Here is a 15753-nt window from a genome sequence, read left to right on the forward strand (position 1 = left end):
TTCCTTTTCCCCTTAGGATCCCATTGGGAATCCTAGGTCTTTGAGCTTCACACCTATCCTTTGCAACAATTTTCACTTCTCATTTTTGTTGTTTGTCTACATCATTTATAGTAGATTAGAGCCTTTAGCTCCCACTCATTTTAGATTAGATATTTTTGGCCTCTTCTTTGTGTCTTTGAGCTTCATTTTTTCCTTCTCTTGCTTAGCTGCTTAGTAGCCCTTGTGGGTGGGGTTTGGTGTGCTATATTGATTGTGTATTTCCTTTTCATTTTCAGAATTATTTACCGTATTTTTAGTATTTTACTTTGAGTAGCATAAGGAACCATGAAACATGCTTAATTAACTCATCCGATTGACACATCATTTTCAAACACTCACACATTAAGAGAACGTGAGCTTGGTTAACACCGCCAAGCCAAGACATTAAACACTACACCTTAATAAATCAACACACATAGATTAAGCCCACTTGGGCATCAGGGCCAAACAATCTTTGTAGTGTAGGTGTAGGGTCGGTGGGATAGGCTTCCAATAACACCCATCAATCACTTTTTATTGAGACATAGAAGTTGACATAGTAGGGAGCTTAAAATCCTTCACCATCCCACGGTCAAAGCCAGAGTGTGTCAAAAACCCCATTGAGAGGGGGTTGGGCTAGATCATCATGTGAGTAGTTCTCCTTAGGGCTACCCAACGTGTGGCGGGGAATTCTATGTAGTGGCTGAAAACCAAGAAGCTCAAGACTCGACCACCCTCATGGGATGAAGGTAACTGTAGTGACCGATCTTAGGAAAACACCTTATAGGACTGGTTGTGGCAAGAAGTTGATTCTCTACCCCACCTTTCTGTGGAAAACTCTTCTTGTGGGGATGAGATTATGTCAAGTAAGAAGTTCTTTGGAAGGCCATCTAAAACAATAGATCTAGGATTTTTTGAGGATTTTGATCATCTATAGACTAGAGGTATTTTTATTTGATAGGATTTGTTTTCTTGTACTAGAGTAACATAAATAAAATAGTTAGTTTACACTTGACACCACTGCACTAAGTGTTTGTTTGCTATTTTTTTCTCTTGTATTCCTATCATTATCCTTTAGTCTAGACAACATAGCACCTCTAAGGTGTTTGGCATGTCGAATTCGAGGGCTTCACCATTAGTTCCCGTTAGGCCATATTACGCCTTCCCGTTGAGTTCGCGTTCATCCTCCCAATCCTCCATCAAGTCCTCATTCTGATTATGATTATCATTTTGTTGATTCATCTCATCCATAATCTGATTCTGCATCTTCTCAACCCCATATCGCCATCATGTTAGGCATTAATGTGGGTGCAGGAACCCAACGCAGTAACATATGTGCTAACCAGGGTGCCCCCACTAGCGGAACCCCAATCAGTGTGGTCACTCCTACATCCTTACTTCATTTTGTTGCTAGTTCAAGTCTCTAATATTTTAACTCGCTTATCAATTATCCTCTTCTCCATGATCCCACATGGCTAGCAATTCCTACTAAACTCCCTTTAGACATCCCAAAGTTTGAAGGTAATCTTGAAGAATATCCAACTAATCACATTTTCTCCTTCCATATGTGGTGTTCATCCAGTTCTACAACTAAAGGCTTCGTTCTTCTTTGGTTGTTCCAATGTACACTCACTCGAGCTATTGCTAAGTGGTATGTCGACTAGCCAAGAGAAACCAATTCCACTTTAGATACTCTTTCCACAACCTATCTTTCATATTTCTCGTTACCTCTCCATTATGATATTGGTATCAAACTTTTGACTTTGTTCCATCAAACGTCTGCCACCCACCTTTCCAATCATGTTCAGGAATGGTGTAGAAGGAGGAGTATATGTAGAGCTCCAGCCTTTGAAGACTCATTCTACAAGGATTGGTTTCTTAGATCATTTTTGGCCCCCATTGCAAAATATTTCGCATCATACTTTCCTTAATCTGAGGAAGGCACTCTCCAAATAGCTCTCAAATTTGATCTGATTTATGTCCAATCAGGTTATGTTTATACTCTCATCCCTGATCTGCCTCAGCATGGTGTTGCTAACGTGCTGGGTGAATCTCATGCCACAGGTGGCATATTTAGAACCATATCAAACCCTCAGTCATATGCTCCACCTCAGATGAGTTATGGTCAACCTCAGGGGGGGACCAATTCCATTTCCAATTACCTCTCCCCCAATCCTCCTCAAGGAAATCCTTAGTCAGGTCCCAATACACCATATGCATATCCTTGTTCAGATCAACAGATGCCAGGGCCATTTTTTGCTCCTCCTGCTTATACCAATGTTTCCCCATCTCCCTATTATCCATATCCAAAACAAGGAAAATTCTATGGATGGAATTTTTTTCTTGAGGTTTAAAAACATTGGAAAATCTCACTAATCCCTAATATGCAAACTATAAAATATTTATTGATATATTTTTAAAATTATTCAAATATATAATGATTTTATATATAGTCTCTATATAATGTTGGCGATTTTTAAGGTAAAATAATTTTATATTCTAAAATTTGGGCGAATCGTCTTTTATAAAAATTGGAAATTGGCAAATATTTTTTGTGGAAAAGTGATGGAAAATTAGCCCACTGGGTGAACGTTAGCCCCTAAAATTTTCCATGATGCACAACCTATCACTCCATCCCATTCTGCACCAGCACCCTAGCCCTCCATGCCTGCTCCCCCTCCACTGAAACAACCACCTCCTCCATAAGGATAACTGTATGCTCCACAGAACAAACCCAATCCCCCTAACCCCAAGAAAAGGAACCGGGGGAAGCGTAATAGGAACAAACAGTATGAAGATAATCAAGGAAACCAGGCTCCTCCACCCAATGCCCCTTAGGGTACTCAACCTATTCCTAAAACCCAGAAATGAGTTCGTGAGTCCAAGCAGAACAAGAACCTTCGTACGAAAAAACCTTGTGCTTGTTGCAGATTCTATGTTAATTATACCCATGAGTGTCCTCTTTTACCTCAGATGTGATAAGAATGGGAAGCTCAATCATATTCCTTAGGATCGCAGCCCACCACTCCTCCTCCTCCTGCATCATCCCAACTATTCTTGCTTACCAATCCTTTTCCTAAACACGGATATATAGTTGCTCAACCTACACAAGGTCAGTTAGCCCAGCTACCTCCACCACATAGTCAATGTGATTATCAGATTCTCATGATGAATTTTGATGAGGTAAATAATGAACACGTCAACCTCCAGAATTGATCATGCCAATATGACAAGGCACTTGCTAAGTCTACAACTGAGTCCCAACCTAAAGGGTCTACCAAGCCTCTATCATCACTAAATGGTACCTTAAAGATCCTTCAACCTAAGGTTGAGGTCATACCTAAGATCCTCAAAGGTCTGTTATGTGAAAATTATGCTTCTACCAAAGATGCCCATACATATCACATAGTATATTAGTTGGCGCAGTTTCTCGCTACCATGTCAATGATGGAAGTTCTCCAGATTTTCCCATCACAAGGAAAGGCTCTACTATCTTCTCTAGGCACCATGGATCCTCAAGATGAAAATAATTGTCTTTAATGGTGACAAATTAGATAATCCACCCTTACCTTCATCTGTTTCTTTCCAAATTCTAGCGGTGTATCATTAACGAAGGTGCATCCACTTGTGTGATGGCTGCCAATGTTTGGAAACAACTTGTATCCCCTAACCTATCCCATTCCACCATCACTCTGCGTGCATGGGATGATCATCCTTCACAACCCCTTGAATTATCCTGTGACTGTCGAGTCACAGTTACTAGCAATACTATTTGTATTGATATCGAGGTAATTGATGCTCCCCTAGAATATAACATCCTTTTGGGTTGTAGTTATGCTTACACCATGTACTATGATCCAAAATCCCATACTTCACCTCATAGCAATATTTCTCTCATGTATGACATAAGATTTTCTCATTTGTTTCTTCAGGAGTCTATATAAATTCCTCTTTGCTTGGTGCTTACTATGGCCTCCATATACTCCTTTTGAGCCTAGCTCATCAAGTGTTTGCATGCTCCAAGCATTGCGAACCACCCACAAATGGGTCATTATGCCTTCACAATAATCCACACCTCCACAACCTATTGTGCCTGACTTAACTCCGCTTTTCAGTACAACTCCTCAATGATCACTTCCTTCTCCTAATACCTCTCCTAATCCATTTCCACTTGGAACTATTCCCCCATGCCGTAACCATTGTGGAGCAATTCCTCTAGGCCACTATCCTTTTGGTTAGATACCCTTCTTACTTCCACCTCCCAAACTCTATTCTACACCTGTCATGGCTATGTTGAGTCTACCCAATATTACCTTAGGGATCTGAGTCTAGTACATTGATTTCCCCGAAAAAACTCCACCTAATCAATTGAAACCTTACACTACTTTGACCCCATTCCAAACGATTTTTCCTACCCCTACCTTTACTTCAGTTCCTCAACAACCTCAACAAGAGCTCACTCACATTGTAAAAGCATCTCGCGAGGGGCGCAAAGCCCAAAAGGATTGAACCCAAGACAAGGATCCCCCTGAAACCCTAGCTCCTCCTAAGCCACTAAAGCCTCTTCCTCCTTATTCTTTGTGTGATGGTGTCAATCATTCCACCAATAAATGTCCTGAAATCCCTCATCTTAAGGATGTGGTCACTAATACCTTCCCTAATTCTAACATCCCCGATGTGCATGTCACCTTACCTGAGTGAACAAAGAAGATCGATCGTTATGCACAAACCACTGTTGTACTTTGTGTGATAACTATGGCCACTATTCCCATCACTGTCCCCATCTCGAAGAGTGTCACAACAAACTTAAAGTGCTTCGCGAATTAGAGGCTACTCGTAATGAGTCCACCTCTCCTTTACCTGTGAATTCTGGTCCCACTTCTACACCAGATCAAGAGGTCTCTACAACACCCATTGTGATCCCTCCCCCTGATGTTGAGATAACAAATAATTCTGCTCCTATTCTCCACCTATCATCATTCATGATATCATTACCTGGGAACTCCCTTGATGTCTCCCCTTGTGATTCTATTGAACCTGCTTTGACAAACACACTAGTCTCAACATCAGTGGATATTCCATCTACTAGTTATATGTCTCCGAATTTTTACAATGTGTATGTGAACCTTGTCTCTCATGAAGAGGCTTTAGGTAGCTCTTTTCCATCATGTGGTCTTTCTTCCTCTAGTCCGCCCATCTTCCGTTATAGTCAAGACATCATGGTAGTTATGACCACCCCTGATTACCCTTGGGATAATATGCACCGTCGTGCGCACTTCCTTTCACATCAAACCCATGACCAATATGTTGTGGCATCCAATGACTTCATCCATGGTGAGGTCAATTAGTTTCATCACCCCTTACTTCCAACCCATGAATTCGAACCACATACACATTGTTGACATTACATTTCCACCCAATGTTTCGGTAAGGGGGCATCCATTTTTCAAAGTCTAGGAGAAAAAATTCTCCCCAACCTTCCTATTGCATCTGGTAGTGTCAACTCTAGTGCCATTACTCTTCCCCATATAGAAGAACCTCTAGAGTCCCATATCACTTCATATCACTCTTAGGATGATCCACTTAATCATTCCTCCATCTTACATAAAACGCCTAGTCCCTTACACATTGTTATTGTTCAACCATTTTTCTAGGTGAGCATCAGTTCCTTATATCCAAAGCCACTATTTGGTACGGTGACATGATATATGCGAACCCAAAAATTTAGTCCATTTGATTCATATATGCAGTACCAAATGAGATTGGTAATCCACCATTTCCTTTATCGAACTGTTAATATCCATTCTTCCCATAATAACACAACCATAAACAAATGGCTAACCACATAATCAAAATGTGTTTTGAGTCCACTACTCTAATTACATCCAGTATGGCCATAGCATACTCCATTCATCTGTACATAACCAGGGGGAAACTATGCCCATAGATTTCCTCATCATCCTTTGGAGGATCTCATGCCAGCTGGGCTGAGATGCCTGGATTTGTTATTTGAAGACTTGGAACACAATGGCATTCCATGAACTCTTCCAGCTAGGGGGCATCATTCCCACCTTTGCATACCAGATCTGTTCCCTCCATCAAATATGTTGGGGGGTAGTATCCCATTATTGGAGGCATGATTTCCCCCCCCCCTTACCCACATTCTCACTTGATCAGCATAAGTCTCGACCTAGACCCCAATGATCTAGGCATGGTTGATTATCTTTTCATTCTTTGGATAGTTTGACCTACTGGCCTCTCTCGAGAGCCATATTCACATCACATATTTTAGATAATTGATACCACACATTCAAAAATTCTACTCTGTGTGATGCCACACGTACCACTGAGTCCCCATGTTTGACTTGGTGGACAGGCATGATTCTAGACCTCCTTTAGTAGTTCATTCCTGTGATATTTTTTTTTTTAATTCTTCACCAAGAACAATTCATTCAAGATGCATTAAGACCATTTTTAGACAAGTAATCCCACCTACCTTAAAATTGAAAATCTTGATTCTAAGAGTCGATTTGTCTGCTACAATCTCCACAAGATTTAGGGCCTTCTCCTCCTCTCCAAATTCTCCATAACTCACTATCAAAATGAATTGGATTTGGAGGGAAAAAGCTCTTTTATAGGAAAATCCCTAGTCTTTTCCATCGCCCATTGCGACCAAACTATAGCTCCATTTGATGTACCATCAACACGTTAGAAAGATCTCAACGACTTCTATAATGGGTCTCTCTTTTTTTTCTTGGTAATTTGACACTTCACTCGGAAGCCATTTTTTCCATGAGGTCTCACTTTGCCGTCTCTTAAAACTAATTCTCCTCATTTGGGCCATACATACTTTTGTACCACTTTACCTTTGCATCAGTTGACTCACTTGTCGATTTTCATCATGAGTAACCATCAGTTAGTCATGTTTTCATGGTCCCCACTAGGCCTCTCCCATGTGGTAACATCATCGAGTCCCCTTATTCAGAGCATCTGAGATGTGTCACCCTTATACTTATGGAGTCTCTTCTGAGTCCCCATTGTGTCACGTTATAGTGTTTCATTCATTGCCATGTTGAATTTCTCACATTTTACTTATATTTGGCCTCCAGTCCTTCTGCTCCGTCTTTGTCGAACCCCTGTTTGCGTCATCGACCATCCCCTCTGGAATCGAGTTAGTCACTGCTAGGTCATCCACCTTTTATTATGCTCTGATAAGGGAAGTCATCAGTTCATCATCCATCTTATTTCCTTCCATAATTATCCTTGGTGTCAGTCCATCAGTCACTTTACTATGTTCCCTCATTCCTTTCTTAAGGATTCCTCATTTCCATAACTCTTGTGGGCTCTCTTCTGTCGACCTTAGTACATTTATTCCAGAATAGTAGTCTAGGGGGCGGTGTACCTTTGTTCCAACTTCCATATTTGTTCTGTGCCTTGGATCAGGAAGAGGGACACAATATTTCCCTTTGATTTGGTTGTTTCTCACGTGCTCAACATCAGCTCCTTATCGCACAACTCCGATTCGTATGCTTGATGATTTGGTGATCTAGATAATTGTCCCAGTGATTCCTGGGTGTGTTTGAGATGTTTCAGAACTCATGAGGGGGTGGCCCTTCAGGTAACACCCCACATGCCTAGATGACCACAGATGTTGATCCAACCTCCGACGTAGTTCCACAAATTTGATGGGTTCGGTTTCCGCTGGTTGCTGTGCTCATACCATGCATGTCTCCTCTAGATGATCCATTCAAACCTTTCTTGTTCAGTAGGTCTTCCTTGGTTGTGATCCCCCTCCCTGTGTCAGCTTTAGGGGAATTATATCTCATCTACTCAAATGTTATTGTATTCAGTCTTAGCTTATGTTTCTCCAGGCACATTATGTATATGGGATCCATTGTATTTTTTTCTGGCCCATTGATGTTAGTGTATCGTGAATCATGTGTCATGTATCATGTACATTATATCTCAGTCACACTTTGTTGGTGTCACCATTATTCTTTGTACTCGGTTATCTAGGTGGGTATGCCTATGCCTACCCTTCCTCATTTGAGATCATGTACTACCACATAAAAAGCAGGCCTCTTTCAGTATTGTAGGTCTTGCACCCTCCATTATTTGTCCATCCTTGACATGCTTCATATATATCTCTCTCTCTCTTTTGGCGTCTCATGGAAGTGTAATTTACATTGTATTTCGGTCATATGATTTTCTCCTATCACTCATATGTGTGGGGGCAATCTATTATCATCAAAAAATGATCACCTAGCTAGGTGGATCGAAATACACCATGCAGATTTAACTTTACCATAGTAAAATAACTTTCAATGTGGAAAATAATTTAGTAAACCACTTTTATTAAATTATTTTATGATTTAAATAAAAAAAACCCATTAAGAATAATTAGATAAATCGTTATTTATTTAATTTTCTCTATGGATGATTATTAAATAATTGTTTAATAATTATTCCTTGTCACGTTTGACTAAATCCCTTAGGAATATTTAAGTAAATCATTATTTATTTAAACTTCCTTATGTTTGTTATTAGAATAATTATTAAATCACTATTTAATAATTATTTTCATTTCACACCTTTCCTGTTTCTTGCGAAATAATTAATAAATCATTTTATTTGTTAATTATTTCTAAATAAATATGTTTAACCATTTTAAATTCCTTTTCCCTCTCCAATCCATATAATAAATTATTCCAAGTAGTTATATCTGAATTTGGTTAATAATAGTTTATTACTCTCCATTTTCAAGATTAACTCCATACTTTGCGATATAAAAGAGGGTTTTTCATTCAATCTTCAACATTATCGTAATCATCGTCATTTTTCTTGATCTCCCATTTTCAGTTATTCACTCTTTTTTGGGGGTTTTCACATTGAGAGAGAAAATCAATTTTCTGAAGTGTCAAGGATATCAAAGGACCCATCCCACGAAGGAGGGCTTATAGACCAATTTGTAGTTCGCCTTCACTAGGTGTTATCAATAAAATATTAATTTAGCTAAAATTGTCTTTCTAATTGGGTTATTATACTGGATAATTTATATTTCTTCTTTCTATTTTCAATTATATCTTCTTTTACTACAGGTTTTCTAATTGTGTTTCAGATCTAAGACGATGACAACCATGAACTCGTTTTTAGGATCACTAGTCAGCTGGTAACTTAAGTGAAGTATTTTTGGTACACCTTCCAAGAATTTTCACACTAACACATGTGGTGTTTTGTTTATATAGTGTGTGTACATGTTTTTATGCAATGTTATGTATAGGGTGGTACATATAGTGTTATCTGAATGTTGCATATGTGGTGTTGGGCATAGATGGTACTATGTACATGTTGGATATGCAGTGTTGTTTGGATATTGTGCGCATGTTGGATATGCAGTGTTGTGTACATATGATGCTATGTACATTTGGTGTTACCTGCATATTGTACATGTGGTGCTATGTACATATGGTGTCGTGTGCATGATTATACAAGTGTTTCTATGAGCATGTGGTGTTGTGTATACATTGTACATATGGTGTTGTGTGTAAGTGGTGTTGTTTACATGCTGTGCATATGGTATTGTGTACATGTGGTGTTGTGTACATGTCATGCATGTGGTGTTGTGTATGCCTAGCATTGTGTACACATTATACATGTGGCACAATGTACATGTGGCATTGTGTACACGTTGTATAGGTGGTACCATGTACATGTGATATTGTGTACATGTTATTCAAATAGTGCTGTGTACAGGTGGTACTGTGTACATGGTGTACATGTGGTACTGGGGTACATGCTGTATTATGTCTTTGCATGGTGTAGTCTTGGTATCATGACATGTGTATTCATTGTGTTGTACTCTATGTATGTATATGTATTGCGTTGTACATCGGGTGTAGGTGTAAGTATTATGTTGTGGTGTACACCGAATGTAGGTGTATGTATTGTGGTGTGTTGAAGACTAGGTGTAGGTGTATGTGTTGTATGTCAAGGATAGGTGCATGTATTGCATGGCATTGTATGACGTGTGTGGTTGTATGTGTGTAATGCACACTATGTGTATGTGCACATGCTTTAGGAGAAGGCATTGGGTGTTTTTCGCGTGTGGAAACCGATCCAGAGTGCATACAAAATAAAGAGAAAGGTAGAAGATAAGGAGTGATTAAAGGATAAGTGTTAGAGTTTTATTTTATTTTTATTATGCGTGTGAGTTATGAGTCTTGTTTATGATGGTTACATGTGATTTATGATTGTGATCTATGATGGTTGTGTTTTGAGGTAACTTAATGTGATATATTTATACATGATGATTTGGTCAAAGATGCTAGTTTGAGTTGTGGTGATAGGAAGTGAACATGATTACAAGTGTACCTTATGAATGACATACCAATGAAGTACAATTTGAAGTTATTTGAAATTATTTTAATCTAATGGAAGCTATGTTCTTGGTATAGGAAGCACGGAAATGCCCGGTTAGGTGGTTGAAATTGACTTGCAAGCATTAGCAACAACAACAAAAGGAATTGTAACATGCAGCAGTATATTGGTAAATCCCTTTAGGAGTAGGGCCATTATGGGACACTGGTACCCAATAGTGTCCATTGATTTCCATGGGCATGCTATGACTGGTATCATGGTTTGAGGTGGGTATATGCCTTGGTTGTTTTACTTTCCGAATCGAGCAAGAATTTCCAAGGGATTGATCACCCGGGATAGGGGATGCCAAGGAACTTGGAAGGTGAGTGACTACATGGAAGGGGTAACTAGATTGCTTTAGGGACTGTGTAGTAAAGAAGGGAAGGCTGAGGATATATTTTTTTTGGTCATTAGTCTTTCCATATGGAATCAAATGCACATCGGGAGTGCATTGTGGAACAATGAGTTGGTTACTGTTCGCTGAGAGGACAAGTGGCCCAGGAATATAGCACTGGATATTGGATGGAGTTTGACTGTGGCTATCGATTCTGGACTTCGTGGGAAGGAGGTGAATCCTGGTATTACTTTGAGGGTGGAGGTGTGAGCCTCTAGATTCCCTTATTGTGGATGCAAGAAATGCATTCTTTTATTTGGTGGTTCAACAAATGTGCACTTGTGTATATGTGGTTATTGTAAATACCCTAATGAGCTATTGTTGTAAAGCTCTAGTAAGAGGTATGGTTGTTATCTGGTCATGATGTCATGATTTTTTTCTTTGGAGCATTGTTTTCATTGTAAATACTACAATGAGCTATGCTATAAATCTCCATGGGAAGTATGCTTTCCTTTTAGGCGTTTTCTAAGGTCTTAGTGTCGTTTAACACTAAGAATTGTGTTCCCCAAGGGGGAGGACTCTGTAATAGACCTCATGAAAATTCCATGTAATAAAATTTAATAAAGGAAAAATAAGACCATAGTTAAGGGACACTTATTCCAAGCTAAATGTTGGGCAAAGATATCCTAGTGCACATCACTGGATCTGATTATCACTAAAGGAGATTGGTGAAAGCAAAGGAATTAAAAAGGAAAAAAGACATTTTTTGGTAGACTTATTTATGAAAATAATGGAAAATAGGAGAAAAGGGAGATCAAGGGTCACAGGTTGCATGTAAGGAGGAAAGTGAAGGAAAATAATGGAAGTTGAAGAATATAGAGGCCCCATTGATAAAAAGGTTTCTAAAGATCAGTAGGTAATTTTGGCCAATGTAATCTTGGTGAGTTCAGTTTTGGAACTCTCTCATTACTCTCTCTCTCTCTCTCTCTCACTCTTGGACACTTAGAATTTTCTTAGAGCACTCTAGCCTTGGAGCAAGGTAGGAAAAGCATGCAAAGGAAAGGAAGGAATGAAAAAGGAAAGCAAGGAAGAATAGGATTAAGCAACTTTAGCAAGAATACTTACAAGTAACATATTGCATGTGTGATTTCGTAGATGTTTTTATATGAATGCCTTTGCATGTTGGTGTATGGTTCTCTTTTTCTCGGTGGCATGGTTTTGTCAAGTTATGACAGTGGTTTTCAAACTAGCCTTGCCTTTTTCTAGATGGCATGGTATGTTGGGATGTTGATCTTGGTTTTGAGCTTTGGAATTGCCGGATAGATTTCAAAATTTTGGGCAGAGGTGGTGTTGGTGCATGGAATTGGTATGTTTCTTCCCCTTGTTTCCTCAGTTAAATATTTATTTCACAAGATCTTTAAGTATAGTTTAGAACAATTTGAGAGATATAAGTTCTAGAAAAGTAGTTAATCATATCTTAGTATTTCATCTTGTTAAGAGTTAATTTGAGTGCTTTAGATATCATAAAGTTAAAATTTCAGTTAATTTATGTACAAGAGAAATATTTTGAACGATTGTTGTTCCCTAGAGACACTGGAGAATAACCAAGTTTTCAATAGCATTGGGCTAATCTTAGCATATTGGTTGAGGATTCACATCTATTTGCATGGAACATTCAAGGAGGAGATATGATACGTTATCCCAGGATTTTATAGTTTAAATAAGCGATCCTGAGAATCTTATGATTCTCAAGATAGCTTTATCATTCCAGTATTGGAAATACATTGTAATATATTAAACTTCAATAAGAAAGAATGATGAGTTTTTATCATTCCTAGCGATTGTAAAAAGTGAACAACAAAACTACTTTGAAGTTTCACACACCGTTTTGTAATTTACTTTGATATCAATGAAAGTTTGAATGGTTCAACTTTAATCTATTATCTTGATTGTTCCTTAAGACAGTTACTTCTAGAGACCATGGGCTCAGCCCCTGGAAAGATTGTTGTCTTTCTTGTACTATTACCTTTCATTTCTGTTCATATGAATGATAGGTTTTTCTTATGTGAACTCTTAAATTTACAATTCAGTTGTGTGGATCCTTAGATTTAAAATTTTCGTTGTGTGAATTCTTAAAATCTATTATTTGGTTGCGTAAATCATTAGACTCGCATTTCAAGTACATGAATATTTAGATCTGCCATTTGGATTGGATGAGGTTTCAAATGTAATTATTTAAGTTGTACGAATTTCTAGAATTACTTTGTTACAAATTTAATCTCCATTTTCATAGTTCATTGTTAGCACTTACGAGTGATTGAAGTAATTAGTGATTGAAAGTAAATTCCTTTTGAAGAGCCTTATACATTCTAAAGTTTATCATTGTAATAAGGATAATTGGTTTGGTGGAATTTAATATCTATTTCCAAGATAGTTAAACAGTTCCATGATTTCTGCAGAGTAATTCATTTTTGTTTATAGCTAATAATATTTAGTATCTTTTAAAAGTATTTCTTCATAGTTTTTTCTTTATGTTAGTCTAATATATGCCCCCATAATTTAAAGAACTATCCCTACATAGACTATGTTGACAACCTTGTAATAAAAAAGATGAACCCCAGGTTGATAACTTAATGAATACAGGATTATGTTGATTCCTTAGGAACAACTTAGTACCTAACATTTTGGTGCCATTGCTGGGGCAATTGTCAAAAAAGTGATAGGTTGTGCCTTTGAAGGGTTGGGTATTGAAGACAGGATGTAGGAACCTATGCATTCTCTAAGTAAAACTATTTTTCTAGTGCCCACCTTTGGATGATACATTTAAATTATGTAGGTGTGTATGACTGTTGGACACCTAATCCTCTAAGGGTTGGTGTGGAAGATGAACATCCAAAGGGAGTCCAAGGGACCACTTGGAATATGAAACCAAGGGTCATTCATATGTATTATAAATATGTATCATTGTGAATAAGAAAATAAATCTAATGTTTATCTTTCCTATTGCCTCTACCACGAATGTGTTTAACATGGTATCAGAGCGGGTGTACTCCTACCATGCTCCAATTTGAGCCACAGGTACTGTGGCCTTTCTCTACATGTCAATTTTGTCTATGAGAACTACACCTATGCGCTCTGCCATTGCTCCAAAGAAAATTATGTGCAAGCCAAACCTAGTCATTTTTACCGTGTCAGCTCTGCCTCATTGCTAAAGCCTATCAGTGCTACATCTACCATCTCTACTGCTCTTATTTCGGAGATTCGTCTTGTTTTTATACAAATTCAAGGCATCATTGGCATGATTATTTCTCTTACCTAACCTCACTGTGCCCTGCAACATTATTCACGCCTGTGATTATGGACGTTACTCTACATGTTATTCTCTGGTCTAAAAATTAAATTTTGTGCCAGTTTTCTGCCATTTCGCCTACTAAGAAAAATCACAATATTCCTGTATTTCCTTGCTATATGTTACCATGTCATGTCTCTGCTGGAGTGATTCTTTACTGTTTTAAGTTCGTTGATTTGGTGATGCCATTATTTTGGCTAACTATGTCATTCTTAGAAGCATTTGACATTCTGAGGATCATAAATCCCTACAAGGCATAGAGGTGAAGCAAAGGATACCACTTCATCCTTGAGATCATGGACATTGGCAACAGATTCTCCCTCGGAAATTAGTAGAAAAAGATGGTCGAATATTTCTCTAGCATGGATATGAGGAACTATGATAGTGTGGAGGACATGAAGTCCGGAGATTAATTGACTCTTCTTCTAGCGGTAAATTGCAATGACAGGAATGGTCAAATATTTCTCTAGCATGGGTATGAGGAACTACGATATTGTGGAGGACATGAAGTCCTAAGATTAATTGACTCGTTCTTCTAGCAGTAAATTGAAATGAAAAAAAAAAAGAAAAAAAACTGTGATGAATCCATTGGCAGTCTATACACTACCTGAATGTTGGATTATGCACCCATTCGATTGTTGAGCCCCATGGTTTATTATTTGTATGTCAATTCATAGTCTCCATGACTCCAGTGTGTTTTTGAAGTTGGATTGGCTGAGAGGGAAGTATTAGCTTCTGAAAAACTTGTATATATATTTAAAAAAAAAACAAAATACCTGCAATGAAAGCTTGCATTCTGATTTCTTTTCCCTATTCTTTGTCTTAGTTTTACTACATATGTTTCCATGTATGGTATGTCTGAGGCATTCAAACTCAACGTTGTTATGAGATTCGTGGTATGGAACTGTTAAATTGAACATTTGCCGAAACTCTGCATTGAACCAATGCTTCAATGTGTTGAATAAGGCATTGATATACATTGTTCATTGTTGCTGTGGAAGAGGAGCATCGTTAGTCAAGATTAACTGCTTCAAAAATTGAATAATGCTAATGACCAGTGTGAGGACATAAGCTATTATAAGTGGTTGAAGTAGTTTCTTTATTTGCAAGCATTCCAAAAGCAAAGATGCTTGAGAAATGACCTTCAATGCCTTCGAGCACCAATCCAGTGGTTTTAGCTTATTGTCAATAACTCCTTCATTGGTTGCAAGAAAGGCTACTCTTACAGAGTCAGTGGTGTCTATATCAATTTTATTTGTGTCTGCTTCGGATTCAAGACTTCCCTTCACGTTTCTTGCTGGAGGAGGTGAAAGCATATGGAATACATAGGTGTATGTAATTCATTCCTGCCTTGAATCAAAGACTGGTATGCATTGAATATTCTTGACTTATGTTTGTGCATTGATTTGAGTGCGAGCTTGTGAATAATTGAGCTCCACGTTAAAGGTTTTATGGACTCACATTGAAGACCGTGTATGGTGTATGGTGATGCAACGACTCTGACACCACCACAGTAATCCACAATCCACTGCACTCCTCAGCCCCAATCCATACATTGAATACCATTGTTTGAATACACTCTAGATTTTAACTATGATTTATGTTCGGTTGAATACCACTTTTTGAGTCCATTCCA

The sequence above is a fragment of the Pinus tabuliformis genome, chromosome 3_2, assembly GCF_031772625.1.
Source record: "Pinus tabuliformis cultivar Carrire ecotype Pingquan chromosome 3_2, CPIR1, whole genome shotgun sequence".
NCBI classification, from domain to species: domain Eukaryota; kingdom Viridiplantae; phylum Streptophyta; class Pinopsida; order Pinales; family Pinaceae; genus Pinus; species Pinus tabuliformis.